Below are 15,338 nucleotides of genomic sequence, written 5' to 3'. Positions count from 1 at the left end.
ACTCCCACGTAACACCTCTCCTGCGCGAGCTGCACTGGCTACCTGTGGCCTTTCGGGTGCGTTTCAAGGTATTGATCACCATCTTTAAAGCGCTCCATGGCAGTGGACCTAGTTACCTGCAGGATCGCATCCTACCACACACGTCCCTGCGACCTATCCGCTCACACAGAGAGGGGCTCCTCCTGGTGCCGTCTGCTAGTCAATGCCAGCGGGCGACACCTAGGAGTAGATCCTTCTCTGTGATGGGCCCAACCCTCTGGAATGACCTCCCCCCTGACATTCGAACTACCACCGACCTCCGTTCCTTCCGGCAAAAGTTAAAGACTCACCTATTTCAATCAGCTGGCCTGGCACTTTCTTAGTTTTACCTCCCGGGGATTTATTCATTTTAATTGGGTTTGGGGTTTTAAAAAGTTTTTAATATACTATATACTATATTTAATATTTATTATTCTATGTACAGTCTTGCAACCTCCTCCACCTGCGTATTTAATTATTTAACTGTTTTGTATGTATTTTATAACGTATTTTAGTGACTGTACACCGCCCCGAGTCCCTTCCGGGAGAGGGGGCGGTCTATAAATATGAATAATAAATAAATAAATAAATAAGCCTTAATGCTGGGAAAGATGGAGGGCAAAAGAAGGATGACAGAGAATGAGGTGGCTGGGTGGAGTCACTGAAGCAGTCAGTGGGAGCTTAAATGGACTCCAGAGGATGGTAGAGGACAGGAAGGCCTGGAGGAACATTGTCCATGTGGGTCGGACATGACTTTGGCAAAGATGGGCCTTCAGAACAAAAGACGTTGTTAGTTCTTATGACAAAACAGAAGAAGACAATGGCTTGAGTGACACTTTTTGGACGTTCCATATGTTGAACACATCCTGTGACTCTCAACCCCTGCTTTCTGTTTGAGCAGTAAAATTAAGACTGGTTATGCCCTTTTGACTGACAACAGAGAGATAAATGTTATCTTCTTATCAAACAAGGAAAAGCAACTTTAGAGCCAAGTCAAAATCGTTCCACTTTTCTGGTACACAATCAGCAGATATAAAAATACCTTATTTTCAACAGTATTGTTGTATTCGGGTCTTTAATACAACGAGACCAGCGTGTGTGTGTGTGTGTGTGTGTGTGTGTTTATTCTCTTATATATGGGCTAAAACTGTGTTCAAGTTCTAGGACTGAGTGCAAAACAAAGAAAGTAAAAATAGCTGAGGGAAAAAAATCCCTGTTAATTTAGTTCCATTAGCCTCAATATATCTGTCTGAATAACAAGGAATATTGGACTGCACTGCACTCTCTTCTTCAGTCTTATTCCTAAACACCACAGTAGGAATTTAATAGGACGACCAAATCTGGACTGCAGAAATCCACATAGATACAGCTCAGCAAAATGCTAGCCTTTTCGGTATACCTCTGCTACCCTCTAGCGGTCACCTGGATGTTTACTCTCGGAGAAGAAGAAAAAAGCTCTGGAAATGGAATCACATAATTATGTAATGGCTCTGTCCTTATTTTTAGTAGAGCCATTTCAAATCCAATGAATTCATTAACATTTACCAACCAGGGATGTCCGTGGAGAGCAAAATGCACTCACAAGCATGGACATAGCCTTGAAGTCCAAGTGTTTCACACTCAAGAGGTTTAATCTTAATAGAAGAACTAAAACAAGCAAAAGGGATGCTTCATTTCAGAAGAACAAACTATGTATTTAATGACAGACACGAAGCAATTTGTTCACGAAGCATCCGGTGTAGCAATCATTTCACCCAAAGTGAAACCAATATACCTTATAAGTGCTATTTAAAAAGCATCTGTGTGTGTGTGTTTGTCTCTCTCTCTCTCTCTCTATCTATCTATCTATCTATTTATCTATCTATCTATCTATCTCTATCTTTTTCTCTCACTTGCTCTGTGTCTCTCTCTAGCTTTCTCTGTCTCTGTCTTTCTCTTCCTCTCTGTCTGTCTTTCTCTGTGGGAAGGAAGGAAGGAAGGAAGGAAGGAAGGAAGGAAGGAAGGAAGGAAGGAAGGAAGGAAGGAAGGATACTTCTATAACTAAAGATGGTAGAGAGACATATGTTGATAAAAATAGAATTGCCAACATGATCACCAACCTCCGATGATGGATATGGCACAACAACAAGAAGAGGAAGGAGAGAGAGAGTCCTAGATTTCTTTCTCAAAGGGAATACATTGAGCAATATATTATGTATTGTTATTTCTAAATGGTACTTATAAAATTGAGCCAGATGACTGCAGAAAGCAAACGCATCAATTGTACCTCATTTTGCTCTGGCAACCACATAAAATCCAGTGCTTTATAGCCTCTTGAAGGAACAGCTGCCAGTGAGTCGCAGTCCTAATCAAGTCTTCTGGAGTTGCATAGCTATTAGGGAGAAATGTTTTTGCCCATCAACAAGCCTATCGTTGAAGGCCCAGGATTCAATAACTCACATGGCTGACTTTTTAATCTTGAGTTTTATTTTTAATTGGGATTTTGAATAAGGGGGAAAGGATAAACCCTGGAATATAGCAATTTACTATGCTGGAAGTACAACAACAAGCGATAAGGATACAAATGCAGCTTCAAATTCTCTCTTTGAAGAATGGGAGAGTCTGGAGGAGATGGAAAATCTTCCAGCCCTCCCATTTGGAAGCAGTATCTTCAGATTCTACACACATTACTAATTCCCTCCCTCAGCTTTTGAACTTCAAGTTTTTAATTAAGAGCTACACTTATACTGAGGAACAAGATTTTTATAGGGGAAGTGTGAGTGTCATGTTGAAGACATTTGGTTATTTTCTATGTGTCAAACTCCAAGTAAACCTTCAGCTGCCAAAATTACTGCCAAATCCTGATTACCGTCTCATGTCTGTCATGTACAAAACAGAACTATACGTTAAATTTAAAAGATCATCACAACATCCCCACCACCACCACCACCAAAATCTGTTTTAAAATCGCATCTCATAGGAACCAATTATCTGGCAAAAAAAACATTCAGACGCCTAATAAATTACCTGAAAGAAACTTGGCCCTTAAGAAGTCACAAAAAGAAAATTCTGGAGAAGTCCTTAGGAGTTTGTTCCTTTCAGTTTAGGGAATTTGCAGTGGAGTTGTCCCCAAATGCAGTTTTTTTTTAAAAAGAAGGCAGTATGGATTTTAGAAATGTTCCTAAGGATAACATGTAAGCTAGACTTTTTTTTAAATTTTTCCTTTCCTTTGTTTGTTTTATACTTGGCTATTTTTTTAAAAAAATATATTCTTGAAATTGAAAAGTTGTCTTGTTCGTTATGTATGTGTAAAATAAATCAATAAATAATTTCTTTTTTTAAAAGATAAATAAACAAGGGGTGGGAAAGAGTAATTGATATGAATGAATGAATGATTTTTAATAACCCTGTAGTTTCTTAATTAGGGGTACCGTTGGAGCAACTGGGTGAAGCTGAGCATTTACTGGCTGGATGCCCTTCCTAATGCCTATGCAGAGTTCACAGGAGATTTGTTTTTTCTTTGTGTCCTAAGAAAGAAACATACGTTGCTATCTAGGATTGAATTCTCAATTTTCCGAGTGGGATGCGAGTGTCTTAACCACTAGGCCACAACATACCTCAAATGAACAAACAAACAAATCTTATATAGTGACCATCTCACCTGCATGTAATTCTGTATGGCGTCCACAATTAAAATCCAAACTAAACAGCCAACATAACTCAACCATTGAAACCAATTAAAGCCAGTTTTAAAAAAAAAACTATGTAATTCAAGGAAGGCAGGTTGATATCAGATGCTGGCTGATGCCGTTTTCCCCCCAGAATTTTTCAGAGCCTACTGCCTGCATCCATAAGAGTACAGAGCTCTAGAAATGCATTTTTCATTTTGATCTGGCAAAGGGTTGGACCTGGGAAAGTCCCCTGAAGCTCCATTTGCCATTACAATGGGGATCAGCTCTTCTATTTTGCAAGCTTGGCAGCTGTTCTGAATGACAAATGAGCCATGGAAAAATATTATAACAGCTAAAGGCCAGTAACCTGTTTGAGCTAGTACTGAGAGTCCAAGGTTTTCCCTCTGTGAGTGAAAGTACAGAGATATTCCAGAACTTAAAAAAAAAAAAAATCTGGCGAACTCTGTAGATTGAAAATGTTATTTGTTCCTGGCAGATGGGAGGGGGAGCGGAGAGGAGAAACTGCCTTGAACTTCATTCCTACCCTGCAATTAGTACATGATTTGTGCAGTTATCTTGTTCCACCAGAAATTAAATCTAAGGTTTTGGGGAATAAAACACCAAACGATTAACAGAATTGCTAAGGAGTAAATTATATCCCCTCCTTTAACAAGGGAAGGAAATTACGGAATTCCTACCAAGTTGCTCAGGACGCGGGTGGCTAAGATGCTGAGCTTGTCGATCAGAAAGGTCAGCAGTTCAGCAGTTTGAATCCCTAGTACCACATAATGGAGTGAGCTCCCGTTACTTGTCCCAGCTTCTGCCAACCTAGCAGTTTGAAAGCATGTAAAAATGCAAGTAGAAAAATAGGGACCATCTTTGGTGGGAAGGTAACAGTGTTCCGTGCACCTTCGGTGTTTAGTCATGCCAGCCACATGACCACGGAGACGTCTTCGAACAGCACTGGATCTTTGGCTTTGAAATGAAGATGAGCACCGCCCCCTAGAGTCGGGAACAACTAGCACCTCTTATGTGTGAGGGGAACCTTTACCTTCACCTTACCAAATATCTCATCCTCATTGCATATTATTATTTTGGATATGGTGAAAATTACTGGCAAACGTTCACATTTTTTCCCTTTAACCATAGCAGTTTCCTATTTAGGCCTGGCCAGCTCAATGGCCAGGGATTTGCAGAAAAGTTTTAATCTCTGCAAAAGTTGGAGGAGTATTTTCCCCACACACACCCTGTCCCAAATCTTGCTCTCATGGTGTAAAAGATTTCCATGAGAAATGCTAAAAAATTAGAAATAGTCTAAGAGAAATACTGAAGGGTGGTAAGGTAAAGATTCCCCTTTAATGTGTGATTGGAGGTGACAACTTTTCTCTGAAAATTAGTTGGATCTGACTCAATTCCTTCATGGAAGAGTTCCAGTTTTGTTTTGTTTTCAATTGAACATTTCACTCTCAAGAGCAAGGGGCCTCTTCACATGCACAGAAACCCCTTTTAGCATCTGGATCTATGTGGTTCAACTACTCTGATCCACACATCAATGAGAAGTGCTTACTTGATCTGGGCATTGCTCTGAGGGGATATTTCAATCAATGCTTCATACAACTGATGTGCCTTTTTTAAAAAAAAAAAAAAAACCTCCTACCTGTTGTTTATTCTCAAGAATTATGGGGAGGGGGGGAATCTGCTGTTTGAGACCTCAAAGGCCTGGGGGACTTTCCTAGTGGTAAAAGGCAAAAAATAATAATTCTCTTTATTCAGTGCTGGTTTGCCCTTCGTCAAACAAACTCAAAGGGGGGAGTAAAAGTGATCAGAACCCATTTGGCAAATGTGATTCCTGCTTCTAATTCAATTCATAAAATCAAAGTCAATTTGGAGTTGTTATTGGCTAAACTTTGGAGCAAATCACTGAAGCAAAGAACTGCACAATCCAGACTCACCACGGTGGTTCTTAGTGGTTTCTGTCAAGCTCCCAAAATCCCATCTAGCTTCGGTGAATAAATCAACAAGGTCATCTTTCACACTGTACGTTCACTTCTTAGCCAGAGCAGATACACGCTGCCTGCAAGTTGTTAACTCTCGAGATCTAATTTGACTTTGTTTGCACATAGAACTAAACTCAAAGTTTGCCACAGACCTTTTTTTCTTGGGCTCACAAAATATTTTCAGATTCGGGTTAGTGTCATTACAATTACATTACATTGCAATATTTAGTTTCTTTGGAAAGAGTGCCCTTTTTCAGAAGCTACATGGGTAAAAAGCCGAAATGTAAAGGCAGATAGACTAATTGAACAGTTCCATGACAAGTACCCTGATAAGCCAAAGGGTCCCCCTGGGGGAGGGGGGCAAAGAGAAGTGATTAGGTGTATGAAGTTAAACCCCCGAGTTATTCTTGTTACAGGACACGCTTTTCTGCTGAAGGAGGGCGGCCTGTCAGGCTTGGAAGCCATCTTTTACAGTGGGCCTCAAGCAAGCCACATATTCTACTGTGGGAAACTGGGGGATTGTATGGAGCATGGGAGCTTCGTAGTCAAAATAACATTCTTTCTCAGAGAGTCAAGGGCATCTTACCCCAGCACCTTAAGGAATGTCAATGAGAGGAAGCTTCTTTTGGACAGTGACTGATTGGACCATGTGATGGACATGTGGGTGCTGGGGCAGGGTCTTGAACTTTCAACTGGGTGGGGAAAACCTGGAAGCTTTCAGTTTTGGGTTTTCCCAGATGTGCCAACATGGCTTTTCTAATAAATTGGAGCTTTGAGGAATCTCTAGCCTCGGAGTCTTATTTCATGGAGGATGCTATTTGGAAGTCTGACACCCTCGCTTTCTTCATGGACTCTATTGGATACTATTTTTCCTTCTGGCATAAATAAAAGAAGCACATCCCTTTTTTAAAGCTGATTTCAGGACATCATGGTAACTGTGCACATACATGGTGCCAAGGCTTCCTACAGGTTTGTCTTTGAGTGATGTAAGGATGGGCTAATAATCCTTTTCCTAGTTTTGTTATAAGACCTGCTGTCACACATGGTCTTTTTTCTTAATAAAGTTACGGTAGCTTCTTTGCCTTGTTTTTTATTAAATATGCTGAAACAAAGACTCTTTTCATGTGGTCTCCTGAGTTGCTGTGTCTCTTACGTACTGATTGTCCATACTACTGTACAGCAACTATTGACCAACTTCTTCTCCGTGTGCTGGTCAAGTCCCTTTCACCTTCCTTCCAGGCATTTTAGGAGACAACCAATGTTTCTCAACCACCACAATTTTAGGACATGTGTTCTTCAACTCCCAGAATTCATCTTAAAGTTGCCCAGGTTGAGAAACATTGCTGTTACCTTATTCTCATTCATTATGTCACTTTTGCCTTCAAGGAGGAGAAACCAAGCCAGCTATCTATCTAATAAAATGAAATTCAATGGTGAAAAGAGTAAGGTTCTACATTTAGGCAACAAAAACGGAATGCACAGGTACAGTATAGGTGATACCTTGCTCAGTAGCAGTAACTGTGAAAGGGATCTTGGAGTCCTAGTGGACAACCATTTAAATATGAGCCAGCCGTGTGCAGCAGCTGCCAAAAAAGCCAACACAGTTCTAGGCTGCATCAACAGAGGGATAGAATCAAGATCACGTGAAGTGTTAATGCCACTTGATAATGCCTTGGTAAGGCCACACTTGGAATACTGCATTCAGTTCTGGTCGCCATGATGTAAAAAAGATGTGGAGACTAGAAAGAGTGCAGAGAAGGGCAACAAAGATGATTAGGGGACTGGAGACTAAAACATATGAAGAACGGTTGCAGGAACTGGGTATGTCTAGCTTAAGAGAAAGAAGGACTAGGGGAGACATGATAGCATTGTTCCAATATCTCAGGGGTTGCCACAAAGAAGAGGGAGTCAAACTATTCTCCAAGGCATCTGAGGGTAGAACAAGAAGCAATGGGTGGAAACTAATCAAGGAGAGAAGCAACTTAGAACTGAGGAGAAATTTCCTGACAGTTAGAACAATTAATCAGTGGAACAGGTTGCCTCCAGATGTTGTGAATGTCCCAACACTGGAAGTCTTTAAGAAGATGTTGGATAGCCATCTGTCTGAAACAGTATAGGGTTTCCTGCCTAGGCAGGGGGTTGGACTAGAAGACCTCCAAGGTCCCTTCCAACTCTACCACTGTATTGTATTGTATATTGTCAGGAGCAACCAACCCATTCCTCCATTCAGAAAGAAGTGTCAGAGAAATCATAGGAAAAGCCAAATATTGTTGGGCTCTAAAGAAAAGAGAAGAGAGGAAGGAAGGAAGGACAAGGCAAGATCTAGGTAACTAGAAGCCAGGACACCCTAAAGCTCCACAGGAAATGCTACAGAGCTATCATCACCAGGTTTTTTTGTAGTCCAACCTTGGCAAATTTAAAACCTGTGAATTTCAACTCCCAGTTCTCCCCAGCTAACAATGTTTACCTTACATAAGTGGTGCTTACGCTTAATTCCAGAAATGTCGTAATTCACAGTCACTATACAAAGGAAGAATACTGGAAACTAAATACCACAAAACCAACAAGCAGACGGGACATGATAGCATCCAAATTGGTGCACACTCACTCTCCCAATGTATGACAATGATGATTCCAAGCATACATATGTGGAGCACCATAAATCAGCCCTTTCATGTCTTCTCCCACCTCCTGGGATTTTCCAGATTGGAGATGCAGAAACATTTGTTCGTATCGGAAAAAAATCCATACATTTTTAAATAGAGGACTATCTATAGAAACCAAAGGTTCACCCAACCTCAGAAATTGTTACTTGGAGGCAAAACACAATGTATAAAATGCACATTGGAAGTGCTTTCTGGATTCTGGCTTTCACTGAATCTACAGTAATTTCCATGGGCATTTCATGGACCTGGATGGGACAACTGAGATACCTATGTGTCACCTTCAAGAGGTAGAGACTTCACCAAAATGATTTCAATCCATTCCCGTTTAGCTTTTGTGCTGCTACAGATATTAGTCCTATCTTATGACCATCCGGTGCACGCAGCTTTGGATAAGTAGAGAAAGAGAGAGAGAGAAAGAGAGAAAGGCCAGAACCAAATTTCTTCCTTTTGAGACCCTTTCGTTTACTGCATATCAAAAAAGGAATAACCCTTATCAGATACCATATCACAAAACAGGGGAGACCAAAAAGAAGAAATAACAGGAATGCCATGAGAACAAAAACTGGAATTATTCATGGATTGTGTGAGTACAGCAGCAGATGATCTCTTGAAATCTGTAATATGACCCATAGGGTGACCAGAACATCTATACATCACATCTTAAGAGAATAAAACTATAGATCTACAGAGGAATGCCTACAGGAAAGTCAAAACTTACATGCACATGGAAAGTTTTGTAAAAATTAACCAGAATTGCAAACCAGTTGATATATTTTAGATTTTTCATGATTCTCAAACCTTCTGTTTGTGTTATTTCTTATATATTTTATAAAGTAGGTTCTAACACTAGTACACTAATGTTACTGTTTGGTATGTCCTAGCTCATTCACTGTAATAATTTTTTTTAAAAAAAACCAAATACATGTTTTTTAATTAAACACAAGAGAAAAACCAAACATCCCTTTTTGTAAAATGAACTCTCCTTCTCTCATCCTTTGCAACCCACCCAACTTATCCTGTTTCCTGCAGCGTGAGAATTCATTGATCACACACTGTAGAGAGTAAGGGAGGCAACCTTGACAGAAATATGCAAGAACCATTATCTAGGCAAAGAGGGTTGATGTATTCTTTAAGTCCTGGGAAATGAGATAATATTTGGAAGTGACTCAGGACTTGCAAGATTGATGTCAGCTCCCCCAGGTAAACCAGACCAGACTATCAATTCCCTAGAAAGACCACAAAAGACCAACACTTTATTGAAATTAGTCACAGTAACAGAATCTTGCAAGTTGGATTGGGTTACACCTCCTCTTCATTCTTATATGTCAATGAATCAGGGAAGTGTTTGCCTGAGCCGCTTCCAAATATTATCTTGTTTCCTAGGACTTGTTTCTAGGTGACGGTTCTTGCATATTTCTGCCAAGGTCACTTCCATTACTCTGTGTGTATGCCTATAAATGGATGGATTCTCACCCAGAAACCTTGCGATTTGGTTCTTTTTCCTGGAGGTGTCATATGAAATAACCATCTATGGTTCTCTGTGTGCTATTTCCATTATGGAAGGAATCCAGCACTTCTTCTTCTTCTTGACGTTCATCAAGGTGAATGTCTTTCTTTCGTAGGCAGTAAGAATTGTTTTCAAGTCTCTATTTCAGTCTAAACTGCCCTGCAATTGTATCTTCTACAAATTCAAAGGTATTATTATAATTACAGTTACCCTAACATTCCCTGTCTGGTCATGCTTTTTTCACAGAACTGCACATGAAACTACAACATATTGCAAGGTGATATTGCAGGAAGGACATGTTCTGGCTAAACGTAGAGTCATGGGGAAAGGAATCCGTTGTAAAGGGTTTCTTTGGGAGCAGGGCTCCTTGACACAAACACACTATGATGTCTTTTTCCATTGTATATGTATACGTGCACCACTATATTGGTGGCCGAAGCCAACATGAATGGATTAGATAGGATAGGATAGGATAGAATACAATAGAATAGAATAAAATAGAATAAAATAGAATAGAATTCTTTATTGGCCAACTGTGATTGGACACAAAAGGAATTTGTCTTTGGTGCAGATTTTATGGTGTACATAAAAAGACAAGATACATTCATCAAGAATCATAAGGTACAATCCTTAATGATAGTCATAGGGTACAAATAAACAATCGGGAAACAATCAATATAAATCGTAAGGATACAAGCAACCAAGTTACAGTCCTGTAGTCATATGTGGGAGGAGATGGGTGATAGGAATGATGAGAAGACTTAATAGTAATAGCAATGCAGCCTTAGTGAATAGTTTGAGAGCTGGGAGGGAATTATTTGTTTAGCAGAGGGATGGTGTTCGGAAAAATGAAAGATGTAAAATTTACAAGAGAATGAGAGAGAATCTCCCACAATTCCTGAAAGAAGCTGACCAGGTATTAAGAAGAAATACCCTAGCGAAACAGCTATTGCGTGAGTTTTGCCTCATTTTACAACTTTCCTCGCCACAGTTGTCAAGTTAGTAACATGGTTGTAAAGCAAATCCAGCTTCTCCATTGACTTTGCTTGTCAATGGGCTCTTGATGGTCGCAAAAGGGATCACATGACCCCGGGACACTGCAACCGTCATAAATATGAACCAGTTGCCAAGTGTCCAAATTTTGATCACATGACTGTGGGAATGCTTCAACAGTTTACTCTGGACATAAATTGTTTCAACTCCAACCCTCAAAACAAAGCTATAGAGCGCTGCACACCAAGACAACTAAACACAAGAACAGTTTTTCTCCAAACGCCATCACTCTGCTAAACAAATAATTCCCTCACCACTGTCAAACTATTCACTAAGGCTGCATTACTATTACTATTAGTCTTTTCATCTTTCCTATCACCCATCTCCTCCCACTTAATACTGCAGGACTGTAGCTTTGTTGCTTACGATTTATATTAATATTGATTGTTTCTTGATTGGTTATTTGTACCCTATGACTATCATTAAGTGTTGTATCTTATGGTTCTTGATGAATGTATATTGTCTTTTTATGTACACTGAGAGCATCTGCACCAAAGACAAACTCCTTGTGTTTCCAATCACACTTGGCCAACAAAGAATTCTATTCTATTCTATTGTAAGTGTAAAAAAATGGTCATAAGTCCATTTGTTGTGTGGTAAGTAAGTCCATTGTAACTTGGAACAGTCACTAAACAAATGGTTGTAAGCCAAGAGCGACCTGTATTAACCCCAGATCATATACTTCATCTTTTGGAATAGTATTGCTGATCTTGGAATATAATTTGCCCCTGCTCTGTTTTAATCCTGTATCCTAAGATCCCTGTTTCCCCAGACGTGAGACCAAAACACTTTGAAAATTTAGAACAGATGTAGAAACTTCAGTGGCAGCCCCAGTGCCAAAATGGAGGTGGCATTTCCATCTAATTAACTGATGACTATGTAGAAAATGACTACCCACACAAGCGCACACTCACACACACACAGAGGCATGTCCTGCAAAAGCTGTAGTAAATTAATAGGAGCTGTGAGAGCACAATATCTGCCTTCATATAGGTCAGAACTGCCTATCACTTGCCTACCTGTCTTTAATGGTGCCCAAAATACACTGCCTGAGGTGGCCACTTTCCTTTGCCTGGGTAGAGCTGCCTCTGGCATTGTCAGCTCGTATTGCCCAAAGTCCCCAGACTATTACTCTTCTTATGACAATCCGTGTAGCTTAACACAACCTACCTTTTTGCTCTTGCTCTCTCTCTCTCTCTCTCTCTCTCTCTCTCTCTCTCTCTCTCTCTCTCTCTCTCTCTCTCTCTCTCTCTCTCTCTCTCTCTCCCCTCTCTCTCTTAACTTTCAACATCCTGTCTAATCAATTGTCAGGCAATTCCTCAGAGATGCTCCCAAGTGAGAAGTTATACTATTAAGCAAAGATTCCTAATTTTTAACAGAGGCGGAGAGTTAGATGGATGGATACAAAGACTGATATGTCTGTCTGTCTGACTCTCTTCTCTCTGTGTGTGTCTCTCTCTGTCTCTCTTTCTCTCTCACGCTCTCTGTGAGAGAGAGAGACAGAGAGGGAGAGAGAGGGAGGGAGAGAAAGAGAGAGACAGAGACAGAGAGTGACAAAGAGAGAGAAAGTGAGACAGAGAGACAGAGAGAGAACAGAGAGAGAGAGAGAGACAGACAGACAGAGACAGAGTGTGTCTTTGTAATAGCTTAACCATTAAAAATATTTAGATTAATTCAGATAACCTCAATGAAGCATTCAAAGTGTATGGTGATCCCTGTTATAATTAGCACAGCTCTTCCTCAAACCTGCAAGTGCCTATTTCCAGCATACTGCCAAACTTCTGGTCATGGAAAATGAATAAAATATTATTTTTCACCCCCGAAGGAGCAAGAAATTCTGCAATATTTTCTCCATTGTAAAAACTTCTTATTGCTGATAAGACAACCGCTAATGAAAACTCTCTGGAGGAAAGGAGTTTCCTCCCAATGCCTTCGTTGATCTTTAATGCAAACATGAGAAGCAGGGAAGCTGCAGACCCTTTGAAAAAAAGTCTGTGCCTTGACCCACCCACCCCTCGGTCCCCACACAAACAGCCTCCAGGATGAAGGGCGAGGACACTGCGTTGTGTTTACGAAAACTGTCTTGAAATTCTTTTTTGGGGGGAAGAAATTAGCAGCAATCCCTTCTTATGGGCACAAGAAATAAGGGCTCATAGAAAATGCTGTAGGAGAAAACTAGGTAAAGGTAAAGGTTCCCCTTGCACATATGTGACAATTGTTCCAGACTCTAGGGGGCAGTACTCATCTCCGTTTCAAAGCCGAAGAGCCAGTGCTGTCCGAAGATGTCTCCGTGGTCATGTGGCCAGCATAACTAAATGCCGAAGGCGCCTGGAACGCTGTTACCTTCCCACCAAAGGTGGTCCCTAGTTTTCTATTCGCATTTTCTACGCGCTCTCGAACTGCTAGGTTGGCAGAAGCTCTTTGGCTTTCAAATGGAGATGAGCACCGCCCCCTAGAGTCTGGAACGACTAGCACATACGTGCGAGAGGAACCTTTACCCTTTAAAACTACCTAAAAATTATCAGTTACTGTCCTTCTGATCCCACATGTTTTTTTCCAGCTGATTGGGGAAGTGAGTTGTGGCCCTTAACCGTAGGAAAATTGTCCAGTTTTGCTATATCAATGTAACCAAGACTGATTTTAATATCTGCCTGCAAACCATCTTCCCTAACCAGGAATCCATCTTATTCAATAATAGTAACACTAATTCAAAGGCCATCCTGCAGGCTGTTTTTTTTTATACCTTCCAGAACTTCTCAAGATTGAAGTGTCAACACTGAACAGCAAGCTACCAAGAGACAGTGGCAGAATTTTCCACTGATAATCACCAGGAAATGAAGAAGGGGAGTTAAAAGCCTACAAGAGGATTCCCCGTTGTGACTCTCTATGGCAAAACAACAATAACAATACTCCCAGCTACACAAGTGTTGCCTGGGAGTTACTATCTGATGCAATCCACAGACTGCAGCACAAACAGCAGGGTTTCCTCCAATCATTTTAATGATCATCCAGATTTATACGCTGTAGGTGAATTTTTTTAAAAAAATGGAAGCAAGAAACAGGAGGTCTTGCATGCACAGGCCATCTTCTGTCTCCAACATTCTCGTCTTGCTGCAGAGTTTGATGGAGAAGATCCAAAACGACACGGGGGTACTGACTCAAACAAATGAAATAAGTGTCTATTTTGGTCAACTCAAGTTCAACAAATGGAAAACAAGCAAGGATATATGCAATTTTCCCATGGGTCTCTAGCCTTGTGCCCCTATTCCTGGATTCCGTTAATGCCTGAATGGTGGTTTAGCTGAATAACACTTGAATCCTATTGATTTTAAGGAGAACAAAAGTGCAGCTAATTTGAGTCTGGTCTGGTTCCAACCACAGGAACATTAAGCAATAAATGAAGGGATTAACCAACTGAAATTCATGCAATTAATTGAATACAATTTCTATTATATACATAATAGAGGGAAGCATTCTAAGCAATTAAAGTCATATTCCAGCAGAGAAAAATCTACTTAAATTGTGAAACTGGGGAGGGGGGGCAAAGGGGGGGCTGAGTAGCTCATTTCAGGCAAGCTATTTGGTTTAAATGTGAGTTCCTTCCAATTCCCTAAAGTAAAATTTATCATAGATAAATGCAATGTATGATCATTTCCTTGCTACTTCTATTTTCCATATTTTGTTCCTGGTGCTTCAGGATGATAATTAGAAAAAGGAGATTATTTCCGAGGCAAAATCTTGCTGAAAAGATAAGGAAGAAGAAGAAATTAAGAAGATAAACTTACCATGTTGTCTGTCTTCTTTCTCCGTCCTGATGCCTTCTTGATATATAGGATTAACAGGGACCATCCAGTGGACTGGAGAAGGTGTCTTTAGACCTAGAAAATCCAATACATACAAAATGCTTGGTTGGATTGGTTACATCTTTACTAGATTATAATACTCTCATTTTAGGAGGCTTATAAACTATAACTGATTCTATTAAATAAATATAACTTTGGGAGATGAATAATCAAATAACTAGTCTATATTAAATTCAGGCTTCCTTGAAGGTCTCCATAATAGAACTGTTACTGATCATTGGAGGGAAGTGATTGAATTGTCATCCCCAGCATTTGAAAAAATATGCACATACTATTGAATGCTCTGTCTTACACATCAGCAAAAATAAAATAAAATCAGAACACCAAATACAAGTTGGTCGTTTTATTTGTGTCTACAGAAAACTGAAATATCAGGAATTTGGTGAAATTTGTGTAATATTTAAAATATTAAAATACTGGTGATCTAATAGGTTTCAATAAACACATTGTAAGACATGTAATTTATGTTTAAATATATCTTTGGAGAAAGTGATAAAGAATCATTAAAAGAAAATAGTAGTGTTTAAAGATAAAGAGAGGAATATGAAAGAACCCCAATAATTGGGGGGGGGGGAGTATAAATT

The 15,338-nt window shown here is 40.0% G+C and overlaps 1 long non-coding RNA gene across 1 annotated transcript in view; it reads right to left on the bottom strand.

Annotated features, from left to right (window-relative positions):
* Positions 1-15,338, bottom strand: part of LOC309397405 — a 249,882-nt gene that overhangs the window by 64,766 nt on the left and 169,778 nt on the right. The window contains exon 3 of the long non-coding RNA XR_014176251.1: positions 14,677-14,769. This is a non-coding gene — a long non-coding RNA (uncharacterized lncRNA). The remainder of the gene's footprint in view (positions 1-14,676; positions 14,770-15,338) is intronic.

The sequence above is a fragment of the Natrix helvetica genome, assembly GCF_964273705.1.
Source record: "Natrix helvetica genome assembly, chromosome: 10".
NCBI classification, from domain to species: domain Eukaryota; kingdom Metazoa; phylum Chordata; class Lepidosauria; order Squamata; family Natricidae; genus Natrix; species Natrix helvetica.
The sequence above is the reverse complement of the archived record's forward strand: the minus strand, read 5'-3'. Positions and strand labels throughout refer to the sequence as shown.